Genomic DNA, 15,614 nt, shown 5'->3' with positions numbered 1-15,614 from the left:
GACTCACTTTGTTCTTACAGAGTTACCAAAACCTTGTGTCCACAGACAGAGTCCATCCTGGACTCCAGAGTGAATGAAGACATCCTTGGAAATCAATTGTAGCAGGTTTTAATCCCCACCCCCAATGTCAGGTGGTGGCAAAGTCTAACACCTCTCCCTCTCCAAGGCCCATCCTGTGTCAAATCAAGCCCTCTTTTTTTCCTCCCCCACATACATAATCATCTCCAAATCTATGCCCCAAAATCCTGGCTTCAGCACATCTCTTGAATTAATATGTCAAGAATTTCCCAAAATCAACACTGACATCTTTCATCAAAGCCTTAATTCAAGACCAACTGGTATTTTGAGGTCACAGCACCAGCTGTACATACGTTTGCCGGCTACACCTCCTCATCATCCAGGCTTCTTGATAGAATCATTCAAGTCTGCATGGGCCCAGCCGTGCCCTGGAATCTCAGATAAATGGAAGACACACCCCCAGAGTGTGCTCTGCATCCCACATGGAGCCCAGCTGTCATGGCCTCCTGGGAGTTTCCTTCTCTGTAATTCCAAGTATTTGGACCAGCAGCCTGGACCCTAGAAATCTGACAGCTCAATTAATATCATTGTGGATAGATTAATGGAGCTATAAAACATCTGTGTGTCATTCCAGTATGGTCTAATTTTAGGAGCCTTCCAACACCCCCACCCCAAAAGGTTGAGGTCTTGCAGGTCACTAAAGTCTTTGGATTTACGAATTCCTGGTCAAAGGATGGTTTCGCCAGCTCTCACCTGTCCTCCCTCCTTGGTTCTTCTAGCAGATAATCAATTACCAGTAACACAGGTCAAAAAGACCATTTATCTTCAGCCCCACTCCCTCCTGACCCAACTTTCCAGATGCTCTGGAGTAACATGGCCCTGCCCCGCAGATGGGGGATGTAGCAAGACAGATGGTTCACCGATTGCCACTAAGGGGCTTCTGTAGCAAGATTCATGCAAGTAAGATCTGAACATTCAGATAGGCCTCTGGCATAGAATAGATTCTCGCTGACTCCAGACACTTGGTCTCACTTGAAGAAGTGGAGTCTTCTTTGTGGCACAAAATTCAAGTGTACACATCAAGAAGAACATGAACAAACAGTGCTGGTGTGGATGTGGGGAGAAAGAGATTCTCATTCAATGCTTGTTGGAAAGTTGACTGATCCAGCTTTGGGAAATCAATATTAATATTCTTCAAAAAATTAGAAATTGAGCTTTCATATGACCTAACAATACTGCTGCTGTGGCTTCAGAAGCTTCATGAGCTAAAGTTATATAGAAGGACCAGAGCAATAGGACAGTGGCAGGATGTCTGCCTTGCACGAAGATGACACTGGTTCAGTCCCCAGCATGATCCTCTGAGCACGATCATGAGTGATCCCTGAGTGAAGAGCCACACTTTCAGATGTGGAACTGTCCCCAAAAATGATATGGAGATGTACTTTTGCCCTATTTGAGGTCCATAATTTACAAGATTACATTTTGGGGAGGGTATGTTTTGGGAGAACATACCTGGCAGTGCTCAGGAATTAATCCCAGCTAGTATTTGGGGTAGCTCCTGGTGGTGCTGAGGAGACCATGCAGTGCTGGATCAAACCCAGGCTTATTAGATTTGGGGGGCTGGGAGGGTTGAGGATGTATTTGCTCATACAGAACAACCTGAAGCCAGGATGACAGTGTGGGTCAGGGGTTCTAGAGTCAGCAGCAGTGGCCACCAGAAATGAGGCAAGATCATAGTTAATATAGGCTCCTCCGGAGAGATAACACAGAGGCGTTTGCCTTGCAAGCAGCCAACCAAGGACCTAAGGTGGTTGGTTTGAATCCTGGAGTCCCATATGGTCCCCCGTGCCTGCCAGGAGCTATTTCTGAGCAGACAGCCAGGAGTAACCCCTGAGCAATGCCGGGTGTGGCCCAAAAACAAAAAAATAAAAAAAATAAAAAAATAAAAATAAATAAAAAATTGGGGGCTGCAATGGTGGCACAGCAGTAGGGCATTTGTCTTGCATGTGACTGACCCAGGACAGAGCATGGTTCTATCCCCTGGCGGGACGTATGGTCCCCCAAGCCAGGAGTGATTTCTGAGCGCATAGCCAGGCATAATCCCGGAGCATCACCAGTGTGGCCCAAAAAGCAACAAAAAAAAAAATAATAATAATAATAAAATAAAAATAGGGGAGATGGAATAGCAGGTCAAGTGGTCGCCATACAATGGAGCCAACCCAGGTTTGATCCCTGGAATCATATGGAGTCCCTTGAGCACCACTAAGAGCGATTCTTGAGCATAGTGCCAGGAATAAGCTCTGAGCACCACCAAGTGTGACCCCAAAACACAACATATCAAATAAATAAGAATAAGGCTGGTGTTTAAAGGTAGAGCATTTTCTTTGCATGTGTATGGCCCTGGTTATTCCAATGTTACAAATAATAATTATTGATACTGAAGTAAATAAGTATATATAAACACAAAAATAAAAAGAACGGATGTACATGATTTTAGGATCTTTTGTAATCAGGAAAATGAAAGATTTAGGTATTAATTCACTGCCACTATGTATCTTAAATATAATGTGAAAGACTTGTAATTCACATTGGTCACAATAAAAATTATTTAAAAATTAGCTATTAAGGGGCCAGCGAGGTGGTGCTAGAGGTAAGGTGTCATCTGCCTTTCAAGCCAAAGAAGGACCGAAATTCGATCCCCCGGCGTCCCATATGGTCCCCCCAAGCCAGGGGCAATTTCTGAGCACTTAGCCAGGAGTAACCCCTGAGCATCAAACGGTGTGGCCGGAAAAAAAAAACCCAAAAAAAATTAGCTATTAAAATTGTTTAGGGGTTGGAGTAATAGCACAGCAGGTAGTACATTTGTCTTACACTTGTATGACCCCAGTTCAATCCTGGCATCTCATAAGGTCCCCAGAGCACCATCAGGAATGTTTACTGAGAGCAGTCATGAGTAACCTTTAAGCAATAATGGGTATGGGCAAAAAAAAAAAAAAAAAACTTTTTTAAGACTGAAAACATAAACTAAGATTAACATGAATACATGTGTGTTTTTTCCAACCTACAAACACACAGAGACCCACAGACTTGTACCTACTGAACATGTATAGACATACAAGTACATACACAAATAAACACTAACTGTTTAGTGTTAAATAAATAATATATATAATAACATATAAATATTAGAGAAAGCCTGACTGTCCTTGGTCTTCTAAATTGTTCCAGAATGAAGGGCACAGTACTCTATTTAGAGCCTGAAAAAGGTCATTCCTCCTTTCTTCTGTTCTTTCATGTATTATTGCACAGTATGGTTGAATACAGTCCTTTGGGACACCATAAAAACAGCAAGTGCATTGGGCTGGAGTGATATCACAGTAGTTAGAGCATTTGCCTTGCACATAGCTGACCTAGGTTCAATTGCCATTATCCCATATGGTCCCCTGAGCCATCCAGGAGTGATTTTTGAGCACAGAGCCAGGAAGAACTCTGAGTGCCATTGGGTGTGGCAAAATAAAAAAAAAAAAAAAAGTACAGGTACCATATCTTGGCATCTAAGTCTTATTCTCCATTGTAAGATCATTTCCTTAGAGATGGACTCCCAAGTCTGAGTGAAGAAAGTAAAACTAGACTATCTTGTCATTCCAGAAAGCTAGGAAACACTTAAAGATCAATGGGAGCATGTCAAAGGACATACTGGCCAGTTAAATAAACCCCCACTTGCTCTGGTGAAGTGGGGTAGAAAAGGACATGTCAGCAAGGCCAGGTCTCTCATACCTGAGTGATTCCAACACCACATGGGAGAACAAGATTCCGGATGAACCTCCATGAGAAAACACGTGCTGGAATTAACTGGCTTTGTTGTCCTTGTTCCTGCTCTCTAATGCTTGGCCACAAAGCAATTGTGAGCAACAAAGCCCCCATAGAGTGCCCTTCTACTGTCTTTCTCTGAATCCCAATTTGAAGCTGTACCTGCTTAGAAACAGACCTTAACTTTGCTTCCAGTCTGGTGGACAGGCCAGCTGTGACAGAGCCTGCTTTGAGGGATTTCTGACTAATGTTTTTATTTCACAGATTCATAGTAGAAAGGATTTACTGGGTATCTTGAGATGTACCCCAACAGAGTGGCCTTGCTTCCCATAGTCTGTGGGCTCTTGTAACTCCCAGGAATGCCCACAGGCCTCTGAGCCATAAGACTGAAGTCCTGCCTTGAGCAATGACTCTCTGACCTCCTTTCCACTCAGTTTTCTCCCAGTATTCAAGACCACATTAGTCCTTTCAAATTTTTGTGTTGTTTTCGTCTTGTTGTGCAACTACCACGTTTTTACCACTCTACATAGAATGGAAAATTTGCTTTGGATTCTCCTTTAAAATGCTGAATTTAAAACTTTCTTCATGAATATTGAGTTCTGACTTAATTCCAGAGACACTTCTAACATTTCCCCAAGGCCAGTGTGAAAATAAACATAAGCAGGAGGAACAAATAGGAGGCTACCAGTGAAAAGTATGCTTACTGCCAGAAAGGGGGTGGTGTGTGAAGGATGGGCAGAAGGGCCTTTATAGTGGAAGTACAGCCCTGGACATTTGATGGTGGAAGTGAAAATATACACGTGTTGGGGCCGGGCGGTGGCGCTGGAGGTAAGGTGCCTGCCTTACCTGCGCTAGCCTAGGAGACGGACCACGGTTCGATCCCCCGGCGTCCCATATGGTCCCCCAAGCCAGGAGCGACTTCTGAGCGCATAGCCAGGAGTAACCCCTGAGCGTTACCGGGTGTGGCCCAAAAACCAAAAAAAAAAAAAAAAAAAAAAAAAAAGAAAATATACACGTGTCAATAATACCAGTGTCAATAATATTTTTTAAATAATTTTCATTGTGACCAACGTGAATTACAAATCTTCCACAGTAATATTGGAGGTACATAATAACATGGAATCAAGGGTATTCTCACCACCAGTGTTGTCCTTTCTCCACCACCCCAGTTCCCAGCATCCCCCTCTTTTGTCCCCTGGAAGCTAGTATAACTAGTCCCCTCTGTATATAGCTTGTTGAAGATTGGGTATCAATTTTGTTGTTGTTGACTTTGGGTTTGGTGTTTAAGTCTGATCATTTTTTATTTCTACTCAATGTTCATACGACTGTTTGGTCCTGGTACCATCCATTTTTCCTCTCAATTTATGACGCAGAACAAGATGATTCAAGTTATGTCAATAATATATATATTGTTTTTTGGGTCACACTCGGCAACATTCAGGGGTTACTCCTAGCTCTACTCTCAGAAATCGCTCCTGGCAGACTCGGGGGACCATATGGGATGCCGGGATTCGAACCACCATCCTTCCACATACAAAGCAAACGTCCTACCTCCATGCTATCTCTCCGGCCCCATGTCAATAATATTTTAAACCAATTTTAAGTCAATAAAGAAGGTGATAAAGAAGTTGTGATACTTATTTGTATTCAAAGGATATTATGCAGCCATAAAAAATATGGAATCATGCTGTTTATTGCAACAGTGGTACAGTTCTGATGGAAATGAAGGACATTCTGTGTAGCTAACTAAATCAGAGGAAGGAGATCAAATACCAAGTGATCTCACTTGTCTTTGGTATATATAAAACAAGGGAATGAAAGCTAATAAGTGATGATAAACCTTGACCCCAGATTAAGACAATGAAAATCAAAGGAAGGAGAGGAGTAGGGGAGTGGGAATGATGATGTGGACTGGTGATAACTTCAGGGCACTTCAAGTCTTGATCATTTTGATGGATTAAAGGTGAGGTATCTATTCTATCAAGCCCTAAAGAGTCAACTAGTATTACCATGTGGCCTAAACTTTAATAACTACATTTTGAATGAGTTCGCTGAGGAGGTGAGTGGGGAGAAGGAGTGAGCCTGGGGCCCTTAGTGGAGCGACACTAATCCTGGTGGGTTTAGAGTCGAAATCTTGAATACCCAACACTTTAACAGCTTTGTGAATTTACTGGGCCTGAATAAAGAAAAAAAAAATTTAAGATTATCAGGGTGGTGGGGCTGGAGCAATAGCACAGCAGTAAGGCATTTGCCTTGCACGTGGCCAACACAGGACAAACCCCGGTTTGAATCCCGGCATCCCATATGGTCCCCGGAGCCTGCCAGGAGCGATTTCTGAGCGCAGAACCAGGAGTAATGCCTGAGCACTGCTTGGTCTGACCCAAAACCAAAACCAAACAAAAAAACAGGATTATCAGGGTAGAAACCACCAAAAAGTAAGATATGTGGAGTATATAAATATTGTTATTATATGTATTACATTATAATATTATATAGTATATATATATATCATAAGTATATAAGCAACAAGTGGAATGAATAGAAGCAAAGAAGAAGGGGCCCAGAGAGATAGCACAGCGGCGTTTGCCTTGCAAGCAGCCGATCCAGGACCAAAGGTGGTTGGTTCGAATCCCGGTGTCCCATATGGTCCCCCGTGCCTGCCAGGAGCTATTTCTGAGCAGACAGCCAGGAGTAACCCCTGAGCACCGCTGGGTGTGGCCCAAAAACCAAAAAAAAAAAAAAAAGAAGAAGAAGAAATGTGCTGAGTTAAATCTGGGTGGGATGTGTTGGTAAGCTGTGTCAGTGAGCTATGACAGATTCACTGGCCATCCCAAAAATGAGACCTAGGTGAGAGGCTTAAAGGCTTAAGGAAGCATGGGGTAGAACCTTACCACACACAAACCCTCTGTCTCTCAGTGGAACATCACTTTATCCACTGGGCCAACATGAAGGATGATGTGAAAGCACAACTGGACTCCAAACTACAACTTGATTCCCCTAACACCACCACGACAGATGCCATGAATATTTCTAAAGTTCCCTCCTCATTCCACAGGCCCCCACTTTCCTTCTAGAACCTTATGCCTCATCCCTTAGCCAGTGTCCAACTCTTGGGGAGGGGGCAGAGGGACAAGGGGACAACTCTGAAGCCACCTCACCAGCATCCCACAGCCAACTCCTTCCTTCTTCTCCAACCCACCCTGATCAAGTGAACCTGTCCACTTGTGATTCCAAGATGATGTCAGCTACCTTGGTGTAGCCTGAGGTGTCATGCTTGAAATGTTAACCCCAATGCATTGCAAGGAGGTGTTGGGAGAAAAGATATTTTTACAAGGCTCTGGCTTCACTCTGGGGACACTAGTGCCACCTCCTCCCGCTTCCTTGCTCCCAAGTCCCACCTGGCCATCATACTTGGGCTCAAACTGGTATTGACACCGGTCACCCAGTGCCCAACCAGTACCCACTGGAGCCAATGGTATAAGGATAAGTTTGGAGCAAGAGACACCTGGGTTTTCTGTGGCTATGACAGGAAAATAGTCCTTGAGAGAAAGATGCCAAGGCCCCCAGCTGGCCATATTTTTCCATCACAACATTGTAAAATGAGGAGGTTTCTCATGACACATGCGTCCTTGTATGTGCCTGTTGTTTCTGTGAGGACAGTGTATCTGGGGCACATCGAGCATATAAGATGGGATTGCCACCATGGCAATGGCCAGCACCCTCTGCAGTGGGGATGGTGAGGAAACAAGGGAGTTGACATCACATTTCCCGTTGCTATGCCCATGCAACCAACTATCGAGCTCCTCATCACTTTGGGTCTTTTTAATTTTTGTTTTATTTATTTATTGGTACCTCACCTGGTAGTACTCCAGACTCACTCCCAGCTGTGTTCAGGGATCTCTCCTGCTGGGGCTCTGGGGACCATATGGGATACTGGGATTTGAACCTGGATCGGCAGCTGCAAGGCAAGTGCCCTCCCCACTCTGGTCACTGGAGAACTTTTTTTTCGGGGGGGAGATCACATCTAGCAGTGCTCAGTGGTAATTCCTGGCTCTGCATTCAGGAATCACTCTTGGTGATGCTACGGGAATCCATAGGATGCCGGGGATCAAACCAGGGTCGGACCTCATGCAAGGCAAACGCCCTCCCTGCTGTGCTATCACTCCAACCCCTGGATAATTTTTTAACATTAGCACTTGGGACTCCTTACACTGCTGTGAGTTTTCTGATCAGACTCTCCCCAGGCTCAGCCAACCAGCACCCCAACTGTCTTTTCTGATGAGCCAGAGTTAAATCTTTGAGGGCAGAAAACTTGATAAACTTGACTATTGTCACTTTATTCCAGGAAGGAATGTGCATTTTACATTTCAATAGTCTTAATAGAAGCCTAATTTTATTTATATTTTAAACTTTTTTAAACTATTGATTGATTGATTGGCCCTTGGGCCACACCCAATGGTACTCAGGGGCCACTCCTAGGTCTGCATTCAGAAATTGCCCGTGGCAAACTGGGGGACCACATGGGATGCCAGGAATCAAATTGAGTCTCTCCCGGGTTGGCCACATGCAAGGTAAATGCCCTACCGATGTGCTGTCTCTCGGGCTCCAGAAGCCTATTTTTAAAGTGGACATTCTGTATCTAAACAGAGATGCTGTTTCAAAGCAGTAAGCTGGACCCCAGCATGCTTACATACCTAGACAATGAATGGGTCTGATACCACTGTAACTCATCATTTTGTTTTGGAGACACCCCCAGTAGGACTCGGGGCTCAGGACTCACTCCAGGCAGGGGTCTGGGAACCATCTGTAGATCCAAGGATCAAATTAGGTTTGATCAACAAAAGGCAAGCACCCTACCTGCTATATTATCTCTCCTACCCTAACCCATTATATTTGTCTCCCTTTGGGGAGAGGCTTTTGGGCCATGCCCAGCAGTGCTCAGGGGTTACTCCCAGCTCTGTACTCAGGAATCACTCTTGGTTATACTCGGGACCATCTGGATGTCGGGGATTGCCATGTGCAAGGCACTGTATTATCTCAAGTCTCCAGATTAGTTTCTTTATATTTTTTCTAGGTGGTGGGGAGGTCACACCTCGGCCATACTCCACAATACTGGACAAAGTGGTTTGCTGCTCACCCCAGCTGTGACAGTGCAGACACGCAGAACCCCAACTTTTGAGTTGCCTTCACCTCTTGGCAGCAATAACTGACTTAAGCTAGAATCTATAGTTCAGGCTCTGTTTAAATGAGGTCTACACACACACACACACACACACACACACACACACACACACACACAAATGCAGACCCTCTGTGCTAACACAGGCTGCTCTGCTTCTTATTCATGAACCAACATCCTGAACTATCCATCAGAGCAGCGAATGTGCCTACTCTGCTGAGTAATGAGAAAGATTGTCCTGTCCCCACAGAGCTGAAATGACTAATAAATCACCCAAGCCTGGGTCAGTTGAACTTCTGGTCTTCCCTGCCAGCCCTTCCACCTCTCTGCACCCCCAGCCCCCCTCCATGCAGGGCTCATGCCCCCAGCCTGTCAGTTGTGGGTCAGACATGCAGTGTCCTCATGTGTTTATTCTTCCTTATGCATCCAGTGACCCAGGTTTGCCCATGCTCCAGCCTCTCCTATTTCTCTCCTGCATCCTGTGTCTTTTCACATCCTTCTCTTTGCACTCACTCACCTCCCCTACTCACAATGTGCACTGAGGCTCCCACGAGGCTCCCCTTTCAAGGGCCACAAGCCATGCATTGGATACCCAAGTTTTTTGTTGGTGGTGGTGGTGGTGGTTTTTGGTTTTTGGGCCATGCCCAGCTGTGCTCAAGGGTTGCTCCTGGCTATCTGCTCAGAAATAGCTCCTGGCAGGCACGGGGGACCATATGGGACACCGGGATTCGAACCAACCACCTTAGGTCCTGCATCGGCTACTTGCAGGGCAAACACTGCTGTACTATATCTCCAGCCCCGATACCCAAGTTTTTTTTTACCATATGGGACACCGGGGGATCGAACCGCGGTCCGTCCAAGGTTAGCGCAGGCAAGGCAGGCACCTTATCTTTAGCGCCACCGCCCGGCCCGATACCCAAGTTTTTAATCCCAAAGCTCAGCTTCGAACCAGAGGACCCTGTTCCTCTCCCCTCCCCTCTTCTCCCTTCCCCTCCCATCCTCTCCCCTCCTCCCCTCCCTTCACCTTCTCTCTTCTCTCCCCTCTGTTCCCCTCCCTTACTCTCTTCCCCTCTCCTCTCTTTCCCTTTTTCCTCTTTCCTCTTTCCTTTCCCTCTTTCTTCCCCTCTCCCCTCCTCTCCTCTCCTCCCCTCCCCTTCCTCTCTTCCCCATCCCTCCTCTCCTCCCCTTCCCTCCTCTCCCCCTCCCCTCCTCTTCCTTCTTTCCTCCCCTCTCCCCTGCCCTCCTCTCCTAGCCTCTCCTTTCTCTCCTCTTCTCTCCCCTCCTCTCCTTTCCTCTCTTTTCTCTCCTCTCCTCCCTCTTGTCTCCTCTTTTTCCCTCTCCTCTCCTCTCCCATAGACACAGGCACTCAGGGCTCAGGAGTGTGAGCAGCTCCGTGCATGGGAAGGGAAGCCAGGTGGACTGGCTGCACTGTGCTCCCCAATTTCTACCATACCTCCTGGAAGGAAAATTTGGGTAACCGAGCACCCCCTAGAACCCAGTGATAGCAGTTCCCTCTGCTCTTGGGGAGGACCAGCCACTCATTGGAGCTCAGGGGCTCTGAAGGCACATCCAGCTGTGCCCGGGCAAGTGTTGGTGGTGGGAATCAAACCCACTGGGCATGTGCCATGACCCCTGTACGGTCTTCTTTCCCCCATCATTCAATAGTATGCTTCATGTGCAGTACAGATTGATGACTTGCGCTGTTACATAGCTTTTTTATGGGTGTTCGAAGATACTCAGTGTTGGAGGAAAAGGAGGGGGTCTGTGTCTCTACCCCAAACTTCTAATCCAAGAACCGCAGGAGGGGGAATCAGTTTCCAAATTTTCTCCTTTCTCCCCTTGGGCTTCTGTCTCATCTTTCAGTTTTTCAGCCACAACCACCTCAGGTTTGGGGGGTATGTGTTTCAGTTTTGGTTTGATTTGGTTGGTTGGTTTGCTTAGTTTTTGAGGGAAGGGGTCGTTTGGGAGGCACACTAAGCAATGCTCAGGGGTAACTCCTGTCTGTCTCAATACTCAGGAATATGAGATGCTGGGAATTGAACCCAAGTCGGCCACATGTAAGGTGGGTGCCCTCCCACTGCACTATCACTATAGTCCCAACCACACACACATGTTTGCATTGTCTTTGTTCCAAAGTCTCTCTTCTTCTTCTTCTTCTTCTTCTTCTTCTTCTTCTTCTTCTTCTTCTTCTTCTTCTTCTTCTTCTTCTCCTTCTTCTTCTTCCTTCTCTCTCCCTCTCTCTTTCTCTCTCTCTTCCCCCCCAGAGCAATATCCCCGAGAGCCCAACCTCAGAGGTTCTGTCCACATACTGGGGAGAGGCTGAAGGGATTATGGAGTCACTAGCTTCACCACTTAGCCACAAGCACACACACTCCCACTTATTTCCCTTTCCAGCACTTTCTCTACCAGCAATTGAACACACAGCTGCTCAATTCATGGGGTGTGACCTCAATACATGGTGATGTCACTGAATGTAGAAGGGGGGTCACCAGAATGTGGTAGCAATTAAAGATTTTTCAGACCGTGGGCTGGAGCGATAGCACAGCAGGTAGGGGCATTTGCCTTGTACGTGGTTGAACCGGGTTCGAGTCCCGGCATCCAATATGGTCCCTCAGCAGGCCAAGAGTGATTTCTGAGTGCAGAGATAGGAATAACCCCTGAGTGCTGCCAGGTGTGTCCCCCACAAAAAAATTTTTTTCCAGATTCTAAAGGAACCAGAGGCTGACCAAAGTGTAACTCAAGCATGTGGTGGATTCTGGAGAGTCTGGTTGCTGTCACCTGAGCTACATCTTGGATTGGGGGGAAAGGTGTCATCGTAGGTGGAGTTTAAAAGGCTCCACATGGGTTTCATTCACTTTCTGCATGTAAGAGGGAGAGAGCTGAACCCCCAGAATAAATCAGGCACCCCTCACTCAGCATCAGTGCCACTAGCTGGCCCCAAAGACAAGCCCAGAGGACCCTGGACTCATGTATAACCCCAGGGTTCAGCCTCTGCTTCCCCAACCTCAGGGCTGGGCACCCCCTACCCCATTCCTCTCTGACCCACACTCTTGGACCAAGCCCCAGAGAACCAGCTCCAAGCCCAACACTCCCCAGGGTACCTGCGAGGCGACTTGTATGTCTTGGGGAAAATGTGGAGGCGCAAGAGCAAACACCTATAAAAGAGGAAAGTGCTCCCCAGAAGGTAGGCAGAGGTGAGACCCAGCACACTCAGCACCCGCAGGCAGCAGGGCAGGAATCAAAGGGAGTCCCAAGCGGACATGGCCCACGGTGGCTGAAGCTGGGCTGGCAGGATCCAGCCCTGGGACCTGCAACTCCAGAGAGCCCCAGGATGGCTCCAGTTTCTGTTCCCTGAGCTTGAAGTCTGCCCCCTCTGCTGGGTGAAAGAGAGATGAGCGCCTGAAGGAAGGAAAGAGTGAATCCCACTGGGCTCCTCTGTGTTCCCTGCACAGGAGAATAACTAGTCACTCAGGCAGGCACTGGTTCTCTCTCTCTCTCTCTCTCTCTCTCTCTCTCTCTCTCTCTCTCTCTCTCTCTCTCTCTCTCTCTCTCTCTCTCTCTCTCTCTCTCTCTCTCCCCTCTCTTCCCTTCATCTCTTTCCTCTCTTCTCCCTCTCTCCTTTTCTTCTCTTTCTTTTTCTCCTTTCTCCTCCCTCTTGTTGGGGACTGTTTGGAATAATTAAAAAGCCCTCTCACTAATCAAAATGGAGTCTCTGAAAGTCTGAGCATGAAGCTGACCTGGGTTTGATCCTCAGCATCCCATATGCTTCCTCCCCAGACTGCCAGGAGTGATTTCTGAAAGCAGAGCCTGAGCACCACCAGGTGTAGCCCCAAAACAAAAACATACCACATCAAAATAGAAAATTAACTGTGATCTGGGCATGTGGGCAGTAGAAATTAATATATGATGTGGGTAGGTGGTGGAAATTAGCATGTAATGTGAGTGGTGAAAATTAATATGTAATGTGGATGGTGTGGACAGTAAAATTAACGTGTGATGTGGGCCGTTGACAGTGACAGGTGATGTGGACAGTGAAATTAGCACCAGCTGGCAGCATAGACCTTGGCGTTGGGCAGCACCTCTTCAGGTGAAACAGGGACATGAAACAGGAACATGAAATTTTTGTGACTGAAACCCAACTACAGTTATGTTTGTAATCACGGTGTTTAAATAAAGATATTTTTAAAAGAAAAGAAACAAGTTCCTCAAAGCTGGGCTCTACCCTGAAGCACCTGCCTTCCGTCAGAAACAGCACTGCACTGACAGTTGACCCCGCAATTGCAATCCACTGCAGCTGGAAAGAGCTGCTAACTTTTCACCTCTGACCCCAGCGCTCCGCCCCTTGCAGCCATTCTTTATGCGAACAAAAAGGCTGGCTTTGCCTCAGGAGCACCCTAAAAAAGAGGACATTCCTCTATCCCGCACAGAAAAGGTCTCTGTGGTTCTCGAGGGGCACTCCTGTCAGCTAAAGATGACTTGGCAAGTTTCCATTTCACTGGGAGTGGCTCAGCCCTCAGAGAGATGGGTGGAAGTCTAGAAAACATCACGTTGTGTTTCTGGCCTTTTGTACTAAGCCCCTCACTTATGGAAATCACATGGCACTCAACACCCCACTCTTTTTTGTTTCTTTTTAAAAAAAAAAAAAAGGATTTTGAGTTCATTTGAGAATTTCTCCACCAACAAAAGTTTGTCTGGACAAAAGGTGGTGGAAAGTTCTTGTAAATGTAAGCACTCTGTGCAAAGCTGCAAGAAAACCTTGTCCTTTCCCTGTTTCCAAGTTAGACTACAAGGTCATTGTAAAGACAGAACCGAGCTGTGGGCTGAAATGGGCCCCATTCACCAACTACCCAGCATTTTCTTCCCCAAGCTACCATGAGCTGGTTGGCTTGGGTTTATATTACTTTCCCTCTTGTCTCCAAAATCTGAATTTATCTGAACCAAATTTTCATAGGGTCAGTAATTATATCAACAGAAGAGTAAATAGTAATTGGTCTTAAAATAGAAGGGGTGGGGAATATCTGAGCGAAGTGCAATTAATGACAGAGCAATAACCCAACAAACCAAGACGAAATAGCTAGAACTAAAACAAATGACTTGAGATACCAACTTGCCTCTTCCAGCAATAGGACCCACCTTGCCCAGAAGAGCCCCAAGAAGGCACAGCAACGAAAGTGAGCTGACCCCGCCCATAGAGGGCAGAGCCAGAGAGATCCGCTGCTCCATTCCAAGGTCTCTCACCTCTCCTAGTCAATAAACACCAGCACAACAAAGGAAGTATCACACTACAAGCGTGACTCCACCATTCATAAGAATGAAGATGGCAGTGCTCGCTTCCGCAGCACATATACTAAAATTGGAACGATACAGAGATTAGCATGGCCCCTGCGCAAGAATGACATGCAAATTCGTGAATTTGAAATTGAAAGAAAGAAAGAAAGAAAGAAAGAAGAAAGAAAGAAAGAAAGAAAGAAAGAAAGAAAGAAAGAAAGAAAGAAAGAAAGAAAGAAAGAAAGAAATAAAGAAAGAAAGAAAGAAAGAAAGAAAGAAAGAAAGAAAGAAAGAAAGAAAGAAAGAAAGAGAGAGAAAGAGAGAGAGAGAAAGAGAGAAAGAAAGAAAGAGAGAAAGAAAGAAAGAAAGAAAGAAAGAAAGAAAGAAAGAAAGAAAGGAAAGAAAGAAAGAAAGGAAAGAAAGAAAAGAAAAAAGAAAAAAAAAAAAGAAAAGAAAGAAAGAAAGAAAGAAAGAAAGAAAGAAAGAAAGAAAGAAAGAAAGAAAGAAGATGGCAGCTTTGATGATCTGAAAAGTGCCAACCACCTATTTAGCCTCTCAGATAAGGACTTTAAGAAGAAATATGGAGGATCCTCATAGAACTCAAAGAAAGCACTGAATGAACTGAATGAACCACAAATAAGAATCAAGAGGAGGGGCCAGAGAGGTGGCGCTAGAGGTAAGGTGTCTGCCTTGCAAGCCATAGGATGGACTGCGGTTGGATCCCATATGATCCCCCCCAAGCCAGGAGCGATTTCTGAGCGCATAGCCAGGAGTAATCCCTTAAGCATCAAATGGGGTGGCCCAAAAAACCAAAGGGGAAAAAAAAAAACCTTTTTAATGGGGCTGGAAGGTGGCGCTAGAGGTTATGTGCCTGCCTTGCAAGCACTAGCCAAGGAAGGACCAATCCCCGGGCTCGATCCCCGGGCATCCCATATGGTCCCCCCGAGCCAGGGGCAATTTCTGAGCGCTTAGCCAGGAGTAACCCCTGAGTATCAAAACAGGTATGACCCAAAAAGCAAAAAAAAAAAAAAAAAAAAAAAGGAATCAAGAGGATATGGGGCCAAAGAGATAGCATGGAGGTAAGGCGTTTGCCTTTCATGCAGAAGGTCATTGGTTCAAATCCCGGCATCCCATATGGTCCCCCGAGCATGCCAGGAGTGATTTCTGAGTGTGGAGCCAGGAGTAACCCCTGAGCACTGCCTGAGTGTGACCCAGAAAAAGAAAAAAAAAAGCTGTAAATAAAAAAAAAAAAGAATCAAGAGGATATGAAAATATAAATGAAAAATTTCCAAATGAAATAACAGGACTGAAAAACTTGGTAGGCAAATAAAAACCTCAC

General features: G+C 45.9%; 1 pseudogene; it reads left to right on the top strand.

Annotated features, from left to right (window-relative positions):
- Positions 1-14,330: 14,330 nt before the first annotated feature.
- On the top strand, positions 14,331-14,431 carry LOC126009784 (uncharacterized; annotated as a pseudogene).
- Positions 14,432-15,614: the final 1,183 nt, after the last annotated feature.

The sequence above is a fragment of the Suncus etruscus genome, chromosome 5, assembly GCF_024139225.1.
Source record: "Suncus etruscus isolate mSunEtr1 chromosome 5, mSunEtr1.pri.cur, whole genome shotgun sequence".
NCBI classification, from domain to species: Eukaryota; Metazoa; Chordata; class Mammalia; order Eulipotyphla; family Soricidae; genus Suncus; species Suncus etruscus.
This window is presented reverse-complemented; position numbering and strand designations above follow the sequence as displayed.